At 38.2% G+C, this 20,172-nt stretch overlaps 1 protein-coding gene across 3 annotated transcripts in view; it reads left to right on the top strand.

The window, feature by feature from the left end:
• RARB (retinoic acid receptor beta) overlaps positions 1–20,172 on the top strand; it is a 316,522-nt gene that overhangs the window by 32,871 nt on the left and 263,479 nt on the right. The window contains exon 3 of one of the 3 annotated variants that reach the window (XM_056486007.1): positions 4,348–4,469. The exons of the other annotated variants lie outside the window; for them this stretch is intronic. The gene's annotated coding sequence lies outside the window, so the exon portion shown is untranslated. The remainder of the gene's footprint in view (positions 1–4,347; positions 4,470–20,172) is intronic. 3 annotated transcript variants of the gene reach the window in all.

Here is a 20,172-nt window from a genome sequence, read left to right as displayed (position 1 = left end):
GCCTGAAGTCTGCAGCAGCCCAGTTTGATGTTTGTGCTTCTGCCTGTGAAGTGCAGCGTCCGCATCTGCGAGTAGCAGGTTGATACAGTCCCAGGGAAAACCAAAAACTCAGCTCTGCTCTTAGAGGGTGTTCTGTGCAGGGCTTCCCTGTGGCACTGTAAAGGGAGAAATTTACAGTTTTAATGGCTGTATCTGTAGTTTCTATGCTGGAATCATATACTCTTGTATATGATTGAGATACATATATATATATATATATATATATATATACTCTTGTTTTCCTCTTGTGTGTAGAGTCCTTTTTCAGCATTATCTAAATTGTTTTATGTTGCTTGTCTGCTTAAGTACAGAAAGGTTTTTCTAATTTAATGTATTGAATTGGTTTTTAAATTAAAATATTACTTTTGGCTTTCAATTTTAAGACCTCACCTACACTACTTTCTGTATTTCTTGTCAGAACACGTTTGGAAAATGGAATCACAAAGAGCAATTAGTAATAATTGTGTTGAAAGATTACTCTGCATTGTTAAATCTCAGATGCTTTATCTGTGAAAGATGAGTATTATTTAATTTTGTGTGGAAAAGCACCCGTGGTTTGTAAGTGAAGTTTGAGTAGCTGTTTCATATGAAATCTATTTTTGGTTTTACATTAATTCAATGTTACAGCTCAGATGGTTAGTACAAGTAAGACAGGAGGGAGCAATAGGAAAAAAGCTCTGAATGCTTGTATCAGCAGAAAGGTATGTGTCAGCAGAGGAGGACTCTTCATGATACCAGATGTTTATTAGCTTGTCTAGTCAACTAAACGAACTTTTCTAATGTTAGAGATACTGAGTAACTTCTTTTAAACTTCTTTTTCTGTTGGACATGTGTCCTATTGTGCTGTTTACTGTACTTTGTGTAATAGAAGGTTCTTGCTGTTTTATCAAAGGATAGCAGATTGTTTTATTTTACATGAAGAAATCCCTTCAGATTATAAATTTTCTACTCAGCTGCAGATTAACAGTTTTATCCAGTCACAATTGCAGGATATATTGCCAGAAGATAATTTGTTCCCTCTGTGTCTCAGTCATGCTTATTACCTTCATCTTATTATATAGTTTGAGCCTGTGAAATGATTTCTTAACTGCACTTAAAGATAGTTTGTGTAGACAGCAAAATTACTGCTCCCGCCCTCAGGATCAATTTGTAATGTGCTTTTATACAAATATTATGTGCTACACTTCAATATTGTTCATAGTCCAAAAGATAATTGCAGTGATGATTCTTACTTAATCATGGTAAAAGCAGAGTCCATATGGAATTTGAAAGAAAAGGTACTTAATTAGCTGTGCTGTAATCCTGCTGTCCTGTCTCCAACAGGACTGCTGGTGCCCTCAGAGCTGTTTCTGGCAGGAAGGAAATACTTGATTTAGTACAGAAACTTACTAAACATATTCTGATGGGGTTTTTTTGGGGGGTGTGTAGAGAGCAACCATGAAATGAAATTATAATTTTTAAAAGAAAAATAAAAAGGCCACTGACTTGGAAAAATTCACAAAGGGAGGAAATAGGAGAGAAACCTAACTAGAGAAGTAAAAGGGATATTAATGGATATGAAGGCAAAGAAATCGAGAAGGTATGGAGAGAAAAAAAGAAGATCTTAAAGAAGATTGAAGGAAACAAAGAAAGGAAAATTATCAGAGTACAAAACAAGTTATTTAGGTGCCTGATTTGACAGTTCACATATTGCTCTCTTAACACTGGCCTGCTTGTCTTCACTTTTTTCCTTCTCCTTTTCCCCTCTTCTCCTTTCACCTGTGCTGGAAAAATGGTTTGCTAGAGTGAGACCATGACAGGTCTGAGTGGTGCAACTCAGAGATGTCTCAGCAGCTTCAAGCTCACTCACTTATATACATTTATTTAAGTTTTTAAGGAGATGTGCTCACATAGGCTTAATTATTATTATATTTCAACTTTATGCTAAGCTAAAGCATCATTGGAGCCTCAACAGAGAACACCTCCTTTTTTTTTTTACCAGCATCAAATATCTGTTTGCTGAAGTAGAGGAACCTGATTCATGGTAGCCCCATAATGGGGTTGCTGCACATGATTCTTACTTCACCTTTTTTTTTTTTAAACCTCTTCACCATTCCTGTGGAATCAATGTCAGGCTTTGAAATGTTGTCACAAGCAAGCATCAACCTTTGCCACCTGAGCTAAACCAAAATTTGTAGGGACAGAGCCAGACTCCAGAGGGATAAATACAGAGCAGCACATTGCTAAGTTGTGGCTCAAAAAAAGATACAATTCAATATTATCAGTGTTCATGTGTTTGTTTATGCTGCAAATACAAACACAATTTCCCAGTGCTGCACTAGAGATATGAGGTATCTCCAAGGTATCATTTGGTAATTTTAGAATTGCAGTTAGTTTCTCGTTTTTAATCCGTGTGACTTGCCTTCCAGTTACTCTGGATGCAGTAGTCTGGATTTCAAAGGTGCTCTCAAACTGTATAATACTCTATCAGATATAAGGGAGCCTTAAAGTGATCAGAAATTCTCATTACTTAATGCCTTTGGAGAAACAGTAGGAAACCTATGTTGCTTTGGCACTGTTAAACCTCATTGGTAGTTGTGAATTTTATTCCTATTTAACATGAAGACTCTATGCTTCTTGGCAGCATGAATGAACTAAGAGCAGAGGTTACCTGAACCCAAGGTCCATGTTTGAGAGGTGCCCATGTGGATGGTATTGGTGATGGTGTGCTTGGCTATTTGGCACAGCCCCCAGTGAGACACCCTGCCTGACCAGGTGCTGTGGTGTACCTGGGCTCCTGCAATTATAATATATTTAAATACTGCAATTAGAGATACTGCCTTGTGCTGTCAATTGCACTGATTTGTTCATGGTACTTGGCATGAATATCTTTTTGACTGAACTTCTCTTTTTGTTGGTAGGTATTTATATTTTGTCTATTCAGGTGGCACATATTCTACGTTATGGAGAATAATGTTCATTTTGATTGATTTGCTTCAGAATGGATCTATACATAATCTGTCCTTCTGTATTTAGTCTGTTCAACATGAGTCTCTTCATTTAGTGAAATCCTTAATTTCCTCTTGTGTCTGTGCACGTGTGTCAGCTTTCCCCAGCCTTACCCCCAGTGCCTGTTGTGAAGCTCACTGAGGCTGCTCCTGGTCCTGGTCCTGGTCCCTGTGCTCTCACTGCAGCTCCACAGGGTCACCACAAATCATGCCTTGCTCCGAGTTCCCCAGCAGTGATGCATTCTCTTTGACATCTGCTGCTTAAACATAGTTAAAAGTTAATGCTGTAACAATTTAATACTGTTAATACATCACACATCCATTAACACCACAGGGCTTTGGGTTGGTGCTTTGCAGGGACACATTATGCCACTCCTACTGGCATTAAGGACATCTCACTCCTTTAAAAGTCTTCTGAAAAATGAGGAAACTCCATGAGGAGCAAGTTGGGCTGAAGGACCTGTCCTTGTCTGGTTGGCTTGATGCTATAGGTTTGGCATGCTGCTTTCAGCTTCCATTCTTCAGGGAGACTTGCTTTGCTGAAATATGGGTTAAACTGTACATTTGCTTCATAATACATTTAGGACTAAGGCTTACAGCAATTTATTTTTAATAACTTCCACCCTTTGTAACTGTCCTGCCAAGAGCTTGGCTTACTGATGTCCAGTCTTCTCCAGGCTTTAAAATCTACATTTTTGTTCCTGTAACAGTGGTTTTAATATAAGTGGAAACATCAGTCTTGTCTTAAGTCTTCAAAATTAAGTATAAATGTTATCTGTTGGTTTTCATAAATTTGAATCTTTGAGATGGTGCCTGGCTTTTTGTAAGCCAGCACAAGATGTTTGTAATACATCCAGAAGGTACTTTGTCAGAAATATCAAATGATGAGCTATGTTAAAAGAGTTTTAAGTATTAACATATTGTTGTAATTGCAGTTACAGATTTAAGCTCTTTTTTTAGCTATGTAGAGTATTCTTGAGAGAATATGATGTGGTGCAAGTTACTTTCCACAGGATATGATTTGTCCTGTGATTATTATCTCTCTTCTCTTCAAAAATGATGTTTTTGAATTATGTCCTTTTGCAGACTGAGAATGCCCTTTTCTCTAAAACCACACCCTGTGTGGGTGCAATGCTTTTATTTAGAAGGACTTTTATGTCCATTTCCTTCTCTGGAACATGGAGAACAGTAGAACCCAAGAGCATTGAGGGAAGGGAGAAGTGGGAAGCTTGGGTTGAACAGGCAGAAAGTTTGTCTACTTGAGCAAATTCCTGCCTGGATCTTAACCTGGCACCCATAAATTCTTTTTCTGTCCTGCAAGGAGACAGAGCATTTTCCTTCTCATTGGTTGGGATCTGGAGGACATCAACGTGGTGGTTGCTCCCTGTGATCACCTCAAAGAAGGCTGAGTGTTGAGCCTGAAGAGTCAGTCCTCCTCTTGACGTGAGTAGTTGTCAGTGTAATATAATTTAGTAGAAATTCTCTCTATCATTGAAAAAAAATTCTAGAAAATTGTGGAAAAAGGATTCAGCTGCTAGCTAAACATGGATGCATTGGCAAGTTTTGGTACCTGTGAGCCAGAATTTTTGAGCTGGTTGGATAAACATTCCATTTTACTGACGCACAGTAGATAAATGTGAGTTTTTGACTGACATACAAAGTATACATTGGCAGCCAAGCAGTGACTTGGCTGGTATTGACCAGATGATTAGGGTTACACTGGTGCAGAAGTGGTGTGCTGTGCCAAAAAAGGTCATTACCTTTTATGACAGAAGGATTCTTCTGTAATTAATTTATAATGGCATTAGCTTAATTTTTAAGAATCCTGCTATACTGGACTTTAAAGTAATTTTAAAGGATAGCTTAGTAGTAGGTGTCTCTTTTGTAGACGGTCTGTTTGGTATGACTTTGATTTACTGTTTGGTTGTTGGTGTAGATTTAGAAATTTACAGTTTCCATCACATAACAAAATCTACATCTGTAGGACTGCACCTAATTTGATGTCTTTTATTTATGTATTTTCCTTGGTTTATTTATTCTGGATAGATTTAAAGATGCCAAGATGCATTGAACTACAAAATTGTGGACTAAGAGCTTGGGACTAAGGAGTGTAAAGATGATAATTAAATTTTTTTTTTTTCAGAGTTTTATTACATGCTAGATGCTGAACTTCTAATGAAAACAATACGGGTTCAGGATCAACCTTTACTCTTGGTGCATGAGTAAAGCACTAGACTGTAAAGTCTGATTCTTGACTGAATTAGTAATAACAATAAATAAATAATAAGAGCAGTAGAATGGTGTTGAAACAAGGAATCCTGTGTGTGTTTGTGTATTTGTTTGTATGTTAAAGCCTGTGTATTTGAAGATTGACTTGTCTAGAGAGGCTCTTTTTTTGACTGGAACAAGTCTTTGATATTTTGAAGAAATCAAGAATTAATGTGTCTAAAACATTACTTACCCATCCCTCCCAGGAAAATAATTCCACTTTTGAACAGGTACCAAAAATACAATTAGCCCTAAAAGTACAATTAACCAATTTCAATACTATAGCTAGAAGGCCTGCTAGGAGGTCAAAACCAAAACTAGTTTTGATTTACTTTAAGGATCAGTGTTCTCATTTCATGGAAGGTGAGGTAATGCCTTTTTTATGCTTATACATAATTTTGAAAACCTAAAATACAATTCAGATGTGTAATAGCAATATTAAATATTTAAAATTGTGAAAAATTTAATGCATTTAAATATTAAATACATGTGCTGGAGAACAAATTGCAGGGTTGAGTACTTATGTCAGCAACATGTTTTATTTGAATAGTTCTTGTCGTTTTTGTGTGAGCAGTGAAAGAGGTGTCGAGAGTATATGTGATGTCAGCGCTGTTTTAGTCATGAAGACTTTTTGAAACTGATTACATATTTAGCTACGGGGTGAACAGCATTTTTTAAAAATTACAGAACAGAAGTTACCCAGTTAATAAGAATAAAAAAGATTTGATTGCTGTACTCTGATTAGTCGATTTTTCCTCAAAAGGAAAGTGAAATCTGTTCTTATATTTCTCATTCACAGTTCTACTTTTGTAGGAAAACCAGGGACAAATTAAAACCTGCATGCATTCAGTTGCTGTAAATCATCTTACAAAAAGCATTGACCAGCAGAGGGCTTCTGTCCCTGGGAAATAATCCCTCACACCGCTATTGCCAGGGAAGAGGAGCTTTCTGCACACACCTTCCCACAGTGGTTTTCCTTCTGTTGTGGTCCTGTGGACCAGCCAGCTCTGGAGAGCTGTGCAAGATCCTGTAGTCTTCTTTGCTTCCCTTCAGGTAGTACATGTTGCAGTCTCATCTCCATAGGGCAGGGGAAAATTTGATCCCTCTGCAGTGGTCCCATTTTAATTATGTTAAATGTTTTTGTTGTCAAGATACAAGTATAAGGACAGGGCAGGATGCTGTGCAAATTTTTGGAGTTCAGACTGTGGGATAAATATCCTGTTGGTAGCCAACTTGTAAAAGTCTATCACATTTTAAACCAGAGCAAAGCTTTATTCTTTAAACCAGAGTAAAGCTTTATTCTTTCCGTCCAGCACAGAATGGCATCTGATAAATCTCAGTGTATTGTAATTTATGCCTTTAGCAGTGTGAAAGATGTACACTGATGTGGGGGCACTCAAGCAGGTTTCTGTAATGGCAAGAGCACTGATCCTCCACTCTGCTAGAAATATATTTTGAATCTGCCTTGCTGCCTCATTACTGAATATTATTCTTGACACATAGTTTTGCGTTTTACCTGGCAGGCATTAGTCTTTCTTTTGGCTAGGTTTTGCATTCCTTTTATCTGCTTTATCTAGAATTCATCTCTGTTGCTTACTCTGTAGCCACGGTGTGCTAAACAGCCTTAAGTCAAATATTGCCACATACACCTCTCTTCTTAAAATGCCATTAACTTCGCTTGGTGCTGCGAGCCACCCAGTCAGAACTAAGCTTTTCAGCTGGGTGACTGGCAGCATATGGAGAGACAAACTCTTTTGGACACATTTGGTTAAAAAGATAGTGTTTGTTCTGCCTTTCTGTGTTCAGCAGTGCCTTTTTTTCCTCGGCAGAATTGGAAGATAATAGGATTTTAAAGGGTGAGTAATTGACCGACAACCACTTCCAGCCATAGCATTTTTCTTCATATTGTGTGGCCTCAGTGCTTAGGTGAGGCACAGCCTGATTTCTTATTTCCACAGCTCGCTGCACTAAATCCCATGTCAGCTTGGTTGTTCTGCACAGGGGAGACAGAAAGATACATAACTGGCCTGGGTTGGGTTGGTTTGGTTGGCTGTTTTTGAAATTTGGGTGCTTGCTTTAGTGGCATTGTGTATCTCCAAGAATAGTATGCAATATTCAGATGTTAAAATGGAATAAAATAGATGCAAAATGGATTTTTATTGTTGATGCCAAAATTAAATATTTTTGAAATAGTTTGTATTTTAATACATCCTTCCCCCCCAACCACCCCCCATCCAAAAAAAACTTTTTTATTTTTTGTTTTCATTTTGGTGCAAATATTTGTGTTAATTGGTGATGCTTGGGCTGCAGAAAAATGAAGGCTGGAGGTTGTAGCTGCTCAGGAGCACAGCTGAGTAAGGGCTTTTACAGCTGAGAGAGGTTTGGGAACTTGGGAGGAAGATGGCAATAACAGTTTAAAGCTTTGGTTGTCACGGGGGAGGTTTGTGAGAAGAGGAGTCAAATGCTTCAATCAACCAGGAGGGAGTGAATGAATTCTTATCTTTTTTTATGAGGATTAATTTTTTATTAGATGGTAGTGGCTGTTTTCATTTGGTCTTTTCCCCTTTTCAGCTTTTTTTTCCCAAGCTTCCCTCCCTCTCTACTGCCTCTTGCTTGAGCTTGAATGGTTCTGACACTAAATGACCATTTGATGAGTCTTTCCTCACCATCCCCCCACGTCTAATTTACCAGGGAGTGCTCTTGATGTGGGTGGTACCCCTCTCATCTTATCAGGGTTTTAGATAGACTCAGCAGCTCACAATGATGCCCATAGGCAAAGGGCATGTTACCAAAAACGTGGGGAAGCTGCACCAGCAGAGGTTAGATTTAGCTTAAAGTGGTCCTGAAATTTTGTCTGGGGGTTCTTCCCACAGCTTGGGAGACTTGCTTAAATATACATTCGATTAATAGGTGACCAATATAAAACTGCACTTATTTATAACAGCTTTTTAAAAAGGTATTTGCATATATAAGTTACCTTAAATATTGAAACATGTCCCTGGATATTTTTGCATCAGATTCTAGAGACCAGTATGAGGCATGCAGGTATAGGGCTACATTTTTCAATGAGAGCAAAGGGCACCAGAAGTTACTGATTAAAAAAAAAAAAAAAATTTGTTATTTTTCATTTGCCATGCTCCAAACCAAAGCAGTTTGTTGCTTTCTGATAATTTGGTTCCTTGTGTTCTTTGTTTTGGCATCAGTTCTGATGTGTTCTGTAAACAATCCTTGGTCATATAAGGGTTTCTAAGAGTTGTAATGGTTTTAGTGCATCAAGGTTTTAGAAACTTCTCAGATTGCTCAGTTTCTCTGAATTTTAAAGATTATACTGGTGGTATATGCATTTGTGTTATGTAAAACACATGCATATTAAATGCAATGTGAATATATTTTGCCCTTTCTGAAGAGATTTAGAATAAATAAAAGCCCTTGCAACTGAACACTTGAATGTTTTGGTGGAAAAGAACCTAAAACCACCTTATTGCAAAAATGTATAGCAGCTGAATTTTGTGCATCCCTTACCTCAGTGAGTTACTTGCTTAGTTTAAAAGGTCAAATAAATTAAAAGACAAATTAATGTTAACATGTTGGTGGACTACTTACTGACTTTAATTGCAACTGTAAAAACAGATACCCTGAGGCAGATTTAAGCAGTGGCAACTAACATTGTTATGATAGCCTCAGGAAGCAAGTGTAACAGACAGGATGTTTTGTAATAAAACTGTAAAACAATTAAAATAGCTGCACAAAGGATGCTGCTTTTTAGCCTGTCCAGAGGAAAGGGCTGCAAAGGGAGTGACAGCCAGTCACAGCATCACAGCATCATTGTTATAAATTGCTATCTACTTTTGGAAGGGGCAAAAGATGGATAACAAAGTCGACAAGTAAATGCATGCTACATAAATATGCATAAATCCATTACCATCTGCCACATTGTCCAATTTGACTGGGGTGTCTACCACATAAATCAGTTTAAAACAGTTTCCCTCAAGCAATATTTTCTGTAATGAATGGTTGAAAGATCTACATTCTTGGGTTGTGACTGTAGTTCTGGTATATAATATGGAAAATACCATATTTACCATTTTCTCAAAAAAAAAAAAAAAAAGCAAGCTGTAGTTGAAAGATTTATTTGACTGTGCAGCTACTAAACTTTGCATTAGGCTTTGGAAGCCAAGCCAGGAAGTTAAATTATCAGGCTTTTTGCTTGGCTAGGAATTTTTAGTTGTTTATTTTATACAATCGCTACTACGGACATTAAGTAAAGATTAGAAATATCAGTCTGCAAATGTGCTGGTTTTGTATCCCAGTGCTATGATCATTTAAAATGATAATTTTTCATGAAGTTCCATTCCTTTGCTTGGTAAGCAAACATAGCTCATAGTGGTGCTGTTTATTCTTTGTGTTGTCACTGTGATATGTATTTTAGGTCCCAGTAATTTTATTTTTCTGTCCTATATGTGTATAGCACACTTACATTTAATCTTTTATCCAGATGTGGCCTCTGTCTTCTTAGACTCAGCTTGTACAGTTTTCCTACATCCTGTTCTGGATTTCTCCTGATGGCTGCAGCTACAGAGTCGCTGTGCTCAGCCCTGCATTCATCTGGGTTTCTTTGACACAGAGGCTGCTTTACACTGCTCTGGCAATGAAAAGGGGCCCCAGTGAGAATGGGACTCAAGACCCAGCTGGCTTGTCTTCTGTTTTATGACATACCAAATAGATTGCACCAAGAGAGATAATGTTTGTGTGTTCATTCTTTAATGCAAGAAAAAAAGTATTAAAATTTCCTTATTTATTTATACATTAAAGCAAAACTGGTGAGTCTTTTTTATGTACACTGATGTTCCTTTTTTTCCCCTTCTGCTCCATTCCTACTCTAGAGATTTGTAATTACTACTGAAAAATTTATAGTATTCTGATTAAGAGTATATATTAAGACTTTACATCAAGATACTCTTTCTGGTAGGAGGTGTTAAAATGCTCATTTGGGATGGAAGAAGACAAATTTGGAGTTTCATTCTTATAAAGAAACCGGCCTGAGATTGTATATGCAGCAATCTGATAACCCATCTTCTCTCTGCAAATATTTGCCTCCATTAAGTCAAAGGTCAAAAATCTAAACTGCCTGTCAGGTTAATTCTGTGGAGTTTTGTAAATCACTTAAGTATTTTTGAGTATGTATGGCTAGGTGTCCTTTAGTAGGTTAGGAATCTAACTTTGCATTTCCATTTTGTAAGAAGCAGGGGTTTGTAGTGTAAGAAAGTCACAATACAGTAATACAATTATTGCAAAAATAGCTTATAGGCAATAAATTTCTTTGATATGGTAAAGAAACAGTAGTGTTAGAAAAACAGCTTCTAATAAAACACAGCTGTGCTCCTTAATGGAACAAAAATTTAATATTAGAACTAGAAATAAATCCACTTGGAAAGAAAGTGTGCAAGTGTGAGATTCATTTTCACTCAGATTAGCCACCTTAAAGATATCACAAATAAGCTGGTATCACACATAAGCCAGTTATCCAGCCTTTCAGCTCAGTCATGGAGGGAAGGGTTCCTGTAGATAAAGAGTCATATCATTTAAAGAGAAGTGTCCAGTAAAGGTGGGATATGTTTCCCCTGGGAGGGCATACAAAAATTACGGTTTTGTGTCTGTAGGGCAGTGCATGAATCTCAGTGTGACATTTTTGTGTATGTGAGGGGGAAGGGAACAGTGTGCTCAAAATGAAAAAAAAGAGAAAAAAAAATCTAGATTTTTAAGGTAAATTATTAATCTGCGGCATGCTAATTCTCAGGTGGGCTTAGTAACAGCTGGGATATGATTTAAAGTAAAGATACTTGTAAAAACAAACAACCCCCTCACTTAAACACACATCTTAAGTCTCTGTATCTTCCTTATTGACATGAAATAATAGACCAAAGTATAAAGGTTTGTTTGAGAAAGGCCATTTTCTGATCTAAAGCTACTCTTTCATCAGTTCTGTGTGTTGGATGCCTTCCTTTGAGCACATTTTGTATGTGTTTAGAGGAGAAAAGATAGTCTGGGAACTCTGTATCGAGGCAGGAAACCTATTTCCAGAGCTGCCCCAGGCTTCCTGTCCTGCTAAGGAACTGATCCTGCTAACCAGAGCTGGGGAAAAAAAAAAAAAAAAAAAAAAAAAAAAAATCCCAGGAACTTCGTTTTAGTATGCAAGTTTTAAATGAGGTATTTTTGCTACTTGCCCTCTTGTTCAGAAAATCTGATACTTACCTGCCTGGTAGGATTTTTAAGAAGGTGAATTTTTTGAAGACTCCAGTGCTTTCTTGCAGGATCCTGTGTATGTGTAGAAGATAACTTTTAACAGTTCCTGTGCTATTATTCCTCAAGCAAGACATGAGGAAATTTGTGCAGGGTGCCAACCTCTAAAACAGTCTTTCTCCCTGCTCTTGATAATGAAGTAAAGGGATGAAACCTTCCTTAGAATTGAGGTAATTCATTATTATTTTCAACCAGAGATGGCAGGAAATGAGAAGAAAACAATTGCTCTGAAAACAATTTGAATGTTTCTCCAGACAAATAAAAGACCGAGGCAGTGGCTGACCTCTCCTGACAAACAGCTGGAGCCAAAAATGGCCATGGAGTTGTCGCTTAAGGACTTAATGGAGGAGATCTTTCAAATCAAAGAAACAGTAAACAAGGTAGATGGAGCTTTAACAGAGGTTAAAATTGAGATAGCTCAAATGAAAGTCAGGCAAAATGAAATTAAAGAAAAGGTGAATCAACAGCTCCGCGTGTGTGAGGATGAATTGCTTACGTTAAAAGAGACTTCTAATCAAATCAGGTTTCTGGAATGATCTTTGAAGAATTGGGAGAATAAAAGGAGGAAAATCAAATTTGAGACTGGATACCTAGAAAAGGCTCGAAGGACATCACCCAGGGGGAGGTTTGGAAAATATTGCACTGGAGCTGATAAAAGTGAATGCCGAGAGAGACCTCTGCAGCAAAAGGTTGCACCTCAGCTTCCTCCTGGGTGTCTGGTGGACATCAGCCCCCTGTATCACAGATATTGTACTTGTGCAGCAGATGACACTGGTAAAGTTTCCCACTGCTGGTTTTTTCAGAATACTCTCACTAGACCGTAGCTGGACACAGGCTCTCTGCCACTGATGGTTTTACAGCCCCCCTGAATGTGAGGCCTGATTTATGGCACCCTGGTGAAATTGGGGGGGGTTACTGCATAACAATACAGTAATTATGGGATGGGCCAGTTGGCCTGGCTTGGGGCTCAGGGAAGTACCTCTTCCTACCACTACAGAATGCAAAGGAATTATGTTCTGGAACATGGTGATGACCTATTTAGGAATTACTGTGATCACTGTCAGTTCCCTTTTGCCACTGGTTCCATCAGGGAGCTGAAATATGGAGCACATGAGGAAGAGTGATGGTCTATGGTGCCTGGCTCTTCACTGATGAAATCTTCCATCGGCAGAAAAATTCAGGATGCTCTTGTAGGTTTGGCTTGAATGGGGGTCAGGGAGCAAAGAGTAACACGAGTTTGCTCTGCAGTTGAACCTCAGGTGCTTGGTTTGCAGCTAAGTAGGACAACTACAAAAAATAACAAGGAAGGAAAGTTTTAACTTCCTTCAATGAGGCAGAAGGTAAACATGTTTAAAATACCTAGGCAAGGAAACAGTGGGATGAAAACCTAAGTTCAGGTGAAATTTAATTGGAGACAGTGTTGTTGCTTATCTTGAATGAACAACTGGTCTTTAGCTAGTTGACACCCTGTTAAGGATGCATTAATAACTAAGCTAGAGTATTTCAGTTCAATGCTAGTGTTTTGCTTGTCCTTGCAGAATGCATGCTAGGAATCTTCAGTATCCCTTTTTTGATTTATTTACTTTTGAACATTTTCTTCATTTATTTTTTCTGGCATTTACAGCAGTAAGTAGCTTTTTTTTCTCTTGATTCTTGCACTTTCAACTAAAGTGAACTGCTTTAGGAAAAAATAACTAGTGATTCAGATTTTTAGTCATAGTAATGAAAATGTTTTGTTAACCTGGCTTTTGATTTTGTTTTCATCTTTGTTTCACATGATTCATGCTGAAGTATGTGTCACAAACTGTCCTGTATAGAATCTATTGTTATGTAACTTTTAGAAGTTTTTTCACTGTATTTTTTTCAGCCCAGTGATGGCAGACAAATATTGCAGACTCAAACCAGAGGTTTGGTTTGACTGTAGGTTTTGGGTGCTGCCATAAATCAAGCGTTTCAGTTTCTTTATGTAAACTAATTATTTGTAGCAGGTTGGATTCTTGGGCAAAGTATTATTTGTGCCATTGTGAAGAAAAAGTTCTCAACTCAGGAAAGGTGGTAAACAATAGTTGGTGGAAGCAAAGGAGAAAGCTCTGAAGATCTTCTCTTTTCCCTGTTTCTTGGTTTGGGGGATCACTATTACATCCTCCTACAAAACAAAAAGAATAAGGCAACCAGCTACTAGTGTTGTTGAACATGATCCTACTTCACCCCACAGGTGAAGTAGGATTTTTCCTATTGGATCAGCTTGAGGATTTAAACAGTTGGGAAATCCATTTGTAGCAGCTGTGCTGATGTGAATGAGTGAGATTTTATTCCTGTCAGTCAGGTTAAAATAAAAGTTGCATGTCTTTTCCTGGAGATTCTGAATTGCATTATTTAGTGGACTGATGTGCCGTGTAGTGGTAGTCCCAAAGAAGTTGAGAGGGACATCAGGAGATGCCTTACAAGAAGATACTGCTAAAAGTGTGTTGTAGTGATGAACAACTGTAAGAATTAAAAAAAATAAGCTTGAAATATTTGTGTAGATTGATTGGTTTCAGGGAAGAGCTACAAAGCATATTGTGTGTTTGGGAAGTGTGATAAAGTGCTGTGCTTACAAAACCAAAGACTTCACAAAAATAACTTTTTTAAAAGGATCACAGGAAAGGTCAGTACATTTCTAGGTCTACATTTTTAGGATGGTCTTCTAATAGAGAATTCTTCTGCTTGTTTCTTTCTCTCTGCTCTTAACTTGCAGGGAGTGCAGTCTCTTGAGTGCCTTGAATGTCGACATCAATTGAAATGTTTTTCCTTTCAGTTAATTGGCTTCCAGGTTTGTGTTCCCCCTTACACCAGAAATAGATTTAGGTGCATCTCTCCTAATTTGCAGATTTCTGGATAGGTACCCTGGGTGAAGTATTTCAAGAAACTTTTGCTGTTCAAATACTTCTGAAAATAAAATAGTAGCATAGGACTTCACCTGGATCTTGACTTTAGCAGGTGGAAGAAGATTGTGTGGTAGGTAGAAATTTGCCATTTTTGTTCCACTCTCAGTTTACTGGCAAGTTATTTTGTACCTGTCTGTGTACCTAGGGATGTGAGTGTGTGTATAACACTACACTAGATATATATTTGTATTACATAGTTTTGATGGCAGCAGACACCAGGGCTGTACTTAAAATCCTGGGAACTATTGTAGCTGCAATAGCCAAGAGTCTAAGAGGCCAGGTGATGTTAGACAGCTTTTCCTTCTCTTGTTACTGGTTATTACTGTGAGAGCAGCAACTCTGCAAGATTTAGATCTTTTCATCAATAAATAAAATATAATAATTTTTGAACTTCAATAAAGTTGTATTACTGTACCAGCATCTGTTTGAATTGCTTGTATTCTAGAGCATGTGGGAAGCTTTTTCCTAGTAGCCTCAGCCTGAATCAGTGGCTAGAAGTGCTTTTGGGATGAGCTGTCCAGGTTTCATTCCATGACACAGTTGTGCCCACAGAGTAGGCACATCTTTGGAAAGGGCTGTCCTGTCCTCTGCACTCATCAGCAGTGGGGTGAAGAAAACCCTGCATGGCGTGTCCTGAGTGCCTTGGCACGGCTGACACAAATGCCCTCAGCCCAGGAACCACTGACAGCCTCCTCAGTTCTCAGCTGAAAATGCAGGAGGGGTCTGACAGCACTTAGGGAGAGCAAGCAGTCTCTCACTTGATGTAACTGAGTTAATTTCCATCTGGGTATGAACTGAACTTCTCTGCGTGACTGGAGAGGCTGGTTGAAGCTGCTGTGTCTCATTTGTCCTCGCTGCCATGGTCAGGAGGCATCCTGGAATATGGATATAGCTCCAGTGAATGCTGTTCTTCCAAAGCAATTAACTAATTTTCAGATCCAGTGTGTCTGTGTAGACAGCACATCTCAAAGAATCTGAAAGAATCTGGGTACAGTGATGTTCTCTTCTGTATTTTCTGGGGTTTTTTTTGTTGTTTTGGTTTTTTTTTTTTTTTTTTTTTTTTTTTTAGTGGTACCTGACTCATTTTGAGGCCCAGCTCATGATGCGCAGGAGATGTTTTCTAAATTATATTTATTGTAGTGTTCATGTGCAATGGCTGCAACTTCAGTGAATGCTTTTTTTTTCCTCCTTCCCTTCAGCATGCTGCAAAGTGACAGCTTGATAAACAGACTAATTTGGTTGATTTTGATATTATGAGCTTTCAAGGAAAAGGCAGTGTCAGCTTGCACTGGGGGATCTTCCTTTTTTATGTCTTATGCAGAAGCACTTTTAAGAATGGACACTGTAGAAACATAGATAAAAGAACACTGCCATCAGGAAAGGTCTGCTGTTGAATTTTTTCTGTTTTAAGAAAATGGTCCATTTTTGTTTGCATGCAAATTGCTAATTTTATTCAAGATGAAGGAGGTGGATTTAAAATAAGAAATGGTGCTTCTAAAAGTCTTCAGCAATATTGTGCAGTATCTAACTGAATAGCAGAGGCCTGTCAAGGCAGACAGGGATGTGTTTATCTGTATTTGTTTTTCAAGCAGACTTTATTTGTGTTTCATTTTCCAAGTGGCACTGTAATTTGTTTTTAGTTTTATGAGTCCTGCTTTCCAGTATGGCACCGTTGCTTGGTACTTCACACTGTAGAGAGAACAGCTGGGTTAATTAAATAGATATGTCACAGCACTGAAGCCAGTGCCTGCTGCCATTGTACACAGCCAGCCAAGAGCTACAGTAAATAGAGACTCACAGAAGAATTAGCAATGCAATATCAATTGTAGTAACAAAACCTGAGCAAGCTGTGGTATGAAAAATAGTGGAACAAAATGATGCTTGATGGGCATAAATTAAAAATGAGTATAAATGAGGTGAGCTGTGCATTTGTGATATCACAAACCAGTTATTATTGATTATGATAAATTAATAAACTGCATTTCAGGTAAATCTTAACAGTGTCAGTATGGAATTTATGGAGGATTTTCTGTCCCAGTAGCATTACGGCACACTGCCCCATTTTTCTTTTCTTTACCTTCTTTCCACTGCTCCCCCCCACTTCCAATATTGAGATATCTTAACATGTGAATCCTGTAACATATTTTTATAAGGAGGTTTGTTGCCTCCAGTGTGTGGACCAAATTTGGTGACAACTGTGAGCTTCCTGTCTATTTACTCTCAACTCTGAAAGTCATACACCATAGCCCCCGAAACACTAGTGAAGGGTGCTGTGTGTTTAGGATCTGCTCTGCCCTTTTCAAAAGTGGCTGAATTTCATTTACTGGCAAAATGTACCTTTTATATCTGCTCCTTGTTTTCACAATGTTCAGGTTAGCTATAACTATGGAGGATGAAACGTTCCATGACTTTAGGTCATTGCAGACCCAGTGATGTCCAAATGATGGGGCAAGGTCATCTCAATGAGTATGATGGGAATTGTTACTAGATTGCAGATTTTTTCCCCACAAATGGATCAAAGCTCTCTCTACAGCTGCTGGTAGGACTACTGGGGACAGCAGCAAAAGCCAAACTTCCAGAAAGGATGGATACAAAGTGAATCCCAACACAAGCTCCTCTCAGTGGTTTGGATACTGATTGGCAGGTTTCCAAGGAGCAGATGGTGCCAGCAACATTTTGTTGTTTGTTTGTGAACTACTTGCAACATTGCAGAGCAAAGGCAGTGTAGAGCTGGTCAAAATGGCAGTACTGCCACGGCAAAAAATGGGACAAGTCGAGGTGGCTGCTGAATTACACCTTGAAAGGAATTCTTGGCACTCGCTCTACGAACGGTATTGACCTGCTGTTCTTAGAAGGTAAACAAAAGAGCCACATAAGCATCATTAATTCTGCAATAAAATGTTCTAGAATGTGTTAATAATATGGAGCTATTCTTTTAAATTTAAGCCCTCTTGTGCATGATATGAGGATTCTCAAAGCAAGTGGAGCTGTTAGACATCAAATCTCAAGATGTTTTTTGGAGATTCTCTGTGTACACATATGGAAAGCCAAATGAAAAAAATCTCATTGTTGAGACTTGGTAGTTATGAGGCTGTAGGAGCTGGTAAAAAGCCTTTTTTTTTACTGGAGTCCTCAAATTCTTGTTTTAAATGCATGATTTGAAAGCAAACACTAAAATACAGACCTAGGTCTCAGTTCTGCAAGCTCCCAGATGTGAGTAGCTGTCTGCACACAATCCCCTGGAAAGAGGCAGTGGCTTACACATTGCTCACCTCTCTGTCACCAGGGCTCTTCTGTCTGGGAGACAGTGATTGGGATGTCTGTGTTGGGTAGTCATCAAGACAAGGTTCCTTCACCTGCACAAGTGTCCTCTGCTCATGTCCTGCTCAGCTTCTGTTTGGAAATATGTACAATTAGAGCCACTGAGGATATCCAAGGACTTTGGCTGGTTAGGCATGAAAGAGTTCATCTAAACATGTCACATTGTCTACATGGAGGATGGGGGGTTTTGGTGGGGGGGTTTTGCCTATAGTTGTCATACTTAAGTTGAGAGATCTGTGAAGGTGGCTGTTTTGCAAAACGTGCTTTACAAAATTATTCAAAATTGTAATTATTAGCCATAAGAAGAAGGAGCGAGAGTAGTGAACAGAATCATTTGTGTGGAGGGGTGAACATTTGAGCATTGTGATGTGAGTTGTAGGCATATGGGTCTTCTCTTTTCCTACCTGTTTTGTATTCAATTAAAAATTATGGTAATCTCAGAAACAGCTGAGGCAGATTGTCCCATCTTTTCTCTGGAACGAGCTAAGTTAGAGAAACCTAGCCTTGGCTTCCAAAGAGTGGGGAAATCTTGAGGCTCTCACTCATGTCTCTTGTGAGAGCTTCTTCTTGTGTTTAATAGACAAAGTAAAATTTTTTAGTTCAATGTAATGAATTGGTAACATTTACCTATTATGATTATGTTTTTCCAAGAAGCTAAGGGGTCTTCAGTTTACTTGTGCTCTCCCAATGGTTTTATTGAGAGATGTCTTTGAATTTCTTTGGCATTAAACACAGTTTGTGATTATATGAAGTTAGAAAGGCTGAGGAGAGGCAGAAAGAGGAAAGAAAAGTGTTTTATATCTTCAAGCAATTTATGTTTCTGGAGTTGGACAGCATTTGGAATTAACATATTTTAACATGGTTTTTGCTACTGTTGTAGGTGCTGTAAGTTTCACTAGACTTAAAGTTTGTATTCCCCCCCACTCCCCCCCAGTTCACATCTGTAGCAAATTTGAGTGCACTGTCCTACACATTACACTGAATTGTGTCTTTGGACATGTGATACAGCCTGAGATTATTCAGTGTGACAACACTTAACCTAACATAATTCAGTTCAGTGCACTGAGAAATAGAATGATAGAATATTTTTTTCCCTAGGATGGGTACCCATCCATTGTCACTCAAATTACTGCAGATTATCTGGTAGGAACATAAGAATATAGGGCTTGCCATACCAAATCAAACCAGTGGTCCATCTAAGAAGCTGTCCTTTCTCTTGAGACAGACTGGAGCTGGGTTTTTCAAACTCAAGTGCATAAAACCCTACAATAAACTTTCAAATGTCTTTCACATTATGTGAAAGTTGTAGGTTTTTTTAAAATCCTGTCGGTAGATTTTGGTCTGTGCTGTGTAGCAAAAAGGCTTAAATCCTTCACGTTTCCTAAATCTGCTCTGGTGCAACACTTCATTTTCATGTTATCTATCTGAACCTTATCTGAATTTTGCTGTGCTTTTGATGTCAGTGTGCTGTGGTAGCAGTGCATTCCACAAATTAATTTTATGTTATAAATAGGAATGTCTAATGTCTCATGTAAACCTCAAACATGCCTTCTATTAGATACCTCATCTTTAAGCTAAAAGGATTCCTGTCAGTGTTTCTAGTTCCTACCCTGCAGGACTCTTCCAATGCCTGTAATTATTCTAACAATTCTTCATATCTAAACCTTCTGCTTATCACAAGAACAGATCACAGTATTTAATATAAAGAGTATGCAGTTATTTTTTATAGCAGCAACACTATTTTTCTGTAACATTTTTATGTTGGTATGAAGAATCAAGGGGAAAAGAGAGATGCTTACAATCAGAATTATCTTTAACATGTTTTATTTCAGATACAGGAGAATGGTGGTAGAATCATTACAGCAGTGAGAGATTGGTTCTAAATGTATGTTGAGCACAGTCAGAGACAGTAAGAGCCTCTTTCACCTTAATGGCCTTTTCTGCATTTTAATCCAGCACTTTCTGTAGGTTAATTTGTGGACTCCTTAAGACTTTATTTCTTCTTGTTCTTTATCAACCTACTTAAGTTAATTTGGAATTTAAAGTTATACTTAATGTAGATCTAACTTACTAGTTTTCTTCAGTTAGCTCAGTAAGCATAATGCAAAGAGTGGATTTTTTTTTTAAAGAGATAAAAATCCTTATTTCTGGCTTTGGATGTTCCCTCCATCCAAGTGTTTTTAAGGATTAAAGCTCCCTGAACTTTTTCTTTCATTCCTTTTCTCCCCTCTTCTCATGTGTGTCATGGACTTGCACTTTTGAAAAATTCATCAAGAACTGGTAGTCTTGAAAGCAGCGGGCACAGTCTGACATGCCTGGTGCTCGTTTGC

This window comes from Oenanthe melanoleuca, chromosome 2 (genome assembly GCF_029582105.1).
Source record: "Oenanthe melanoleuca isolate GR-GAL-2019-014 chromosome 2, OMel1.0, whole genome shotgun sequence".
NCBI classification, from domain to species: domain Eukaryota; kingdom Metazoa; phylum Chordata; class Aves; order Passeriformes; family Muscicapidae; genus Oenanthe; species Oenanthe melanoleuca.
The sequence above is the reverse complement of the archived record's forward strand: the minus strand, read 5'-3'. Positions and strand labels throughout refer to the sequence as shown.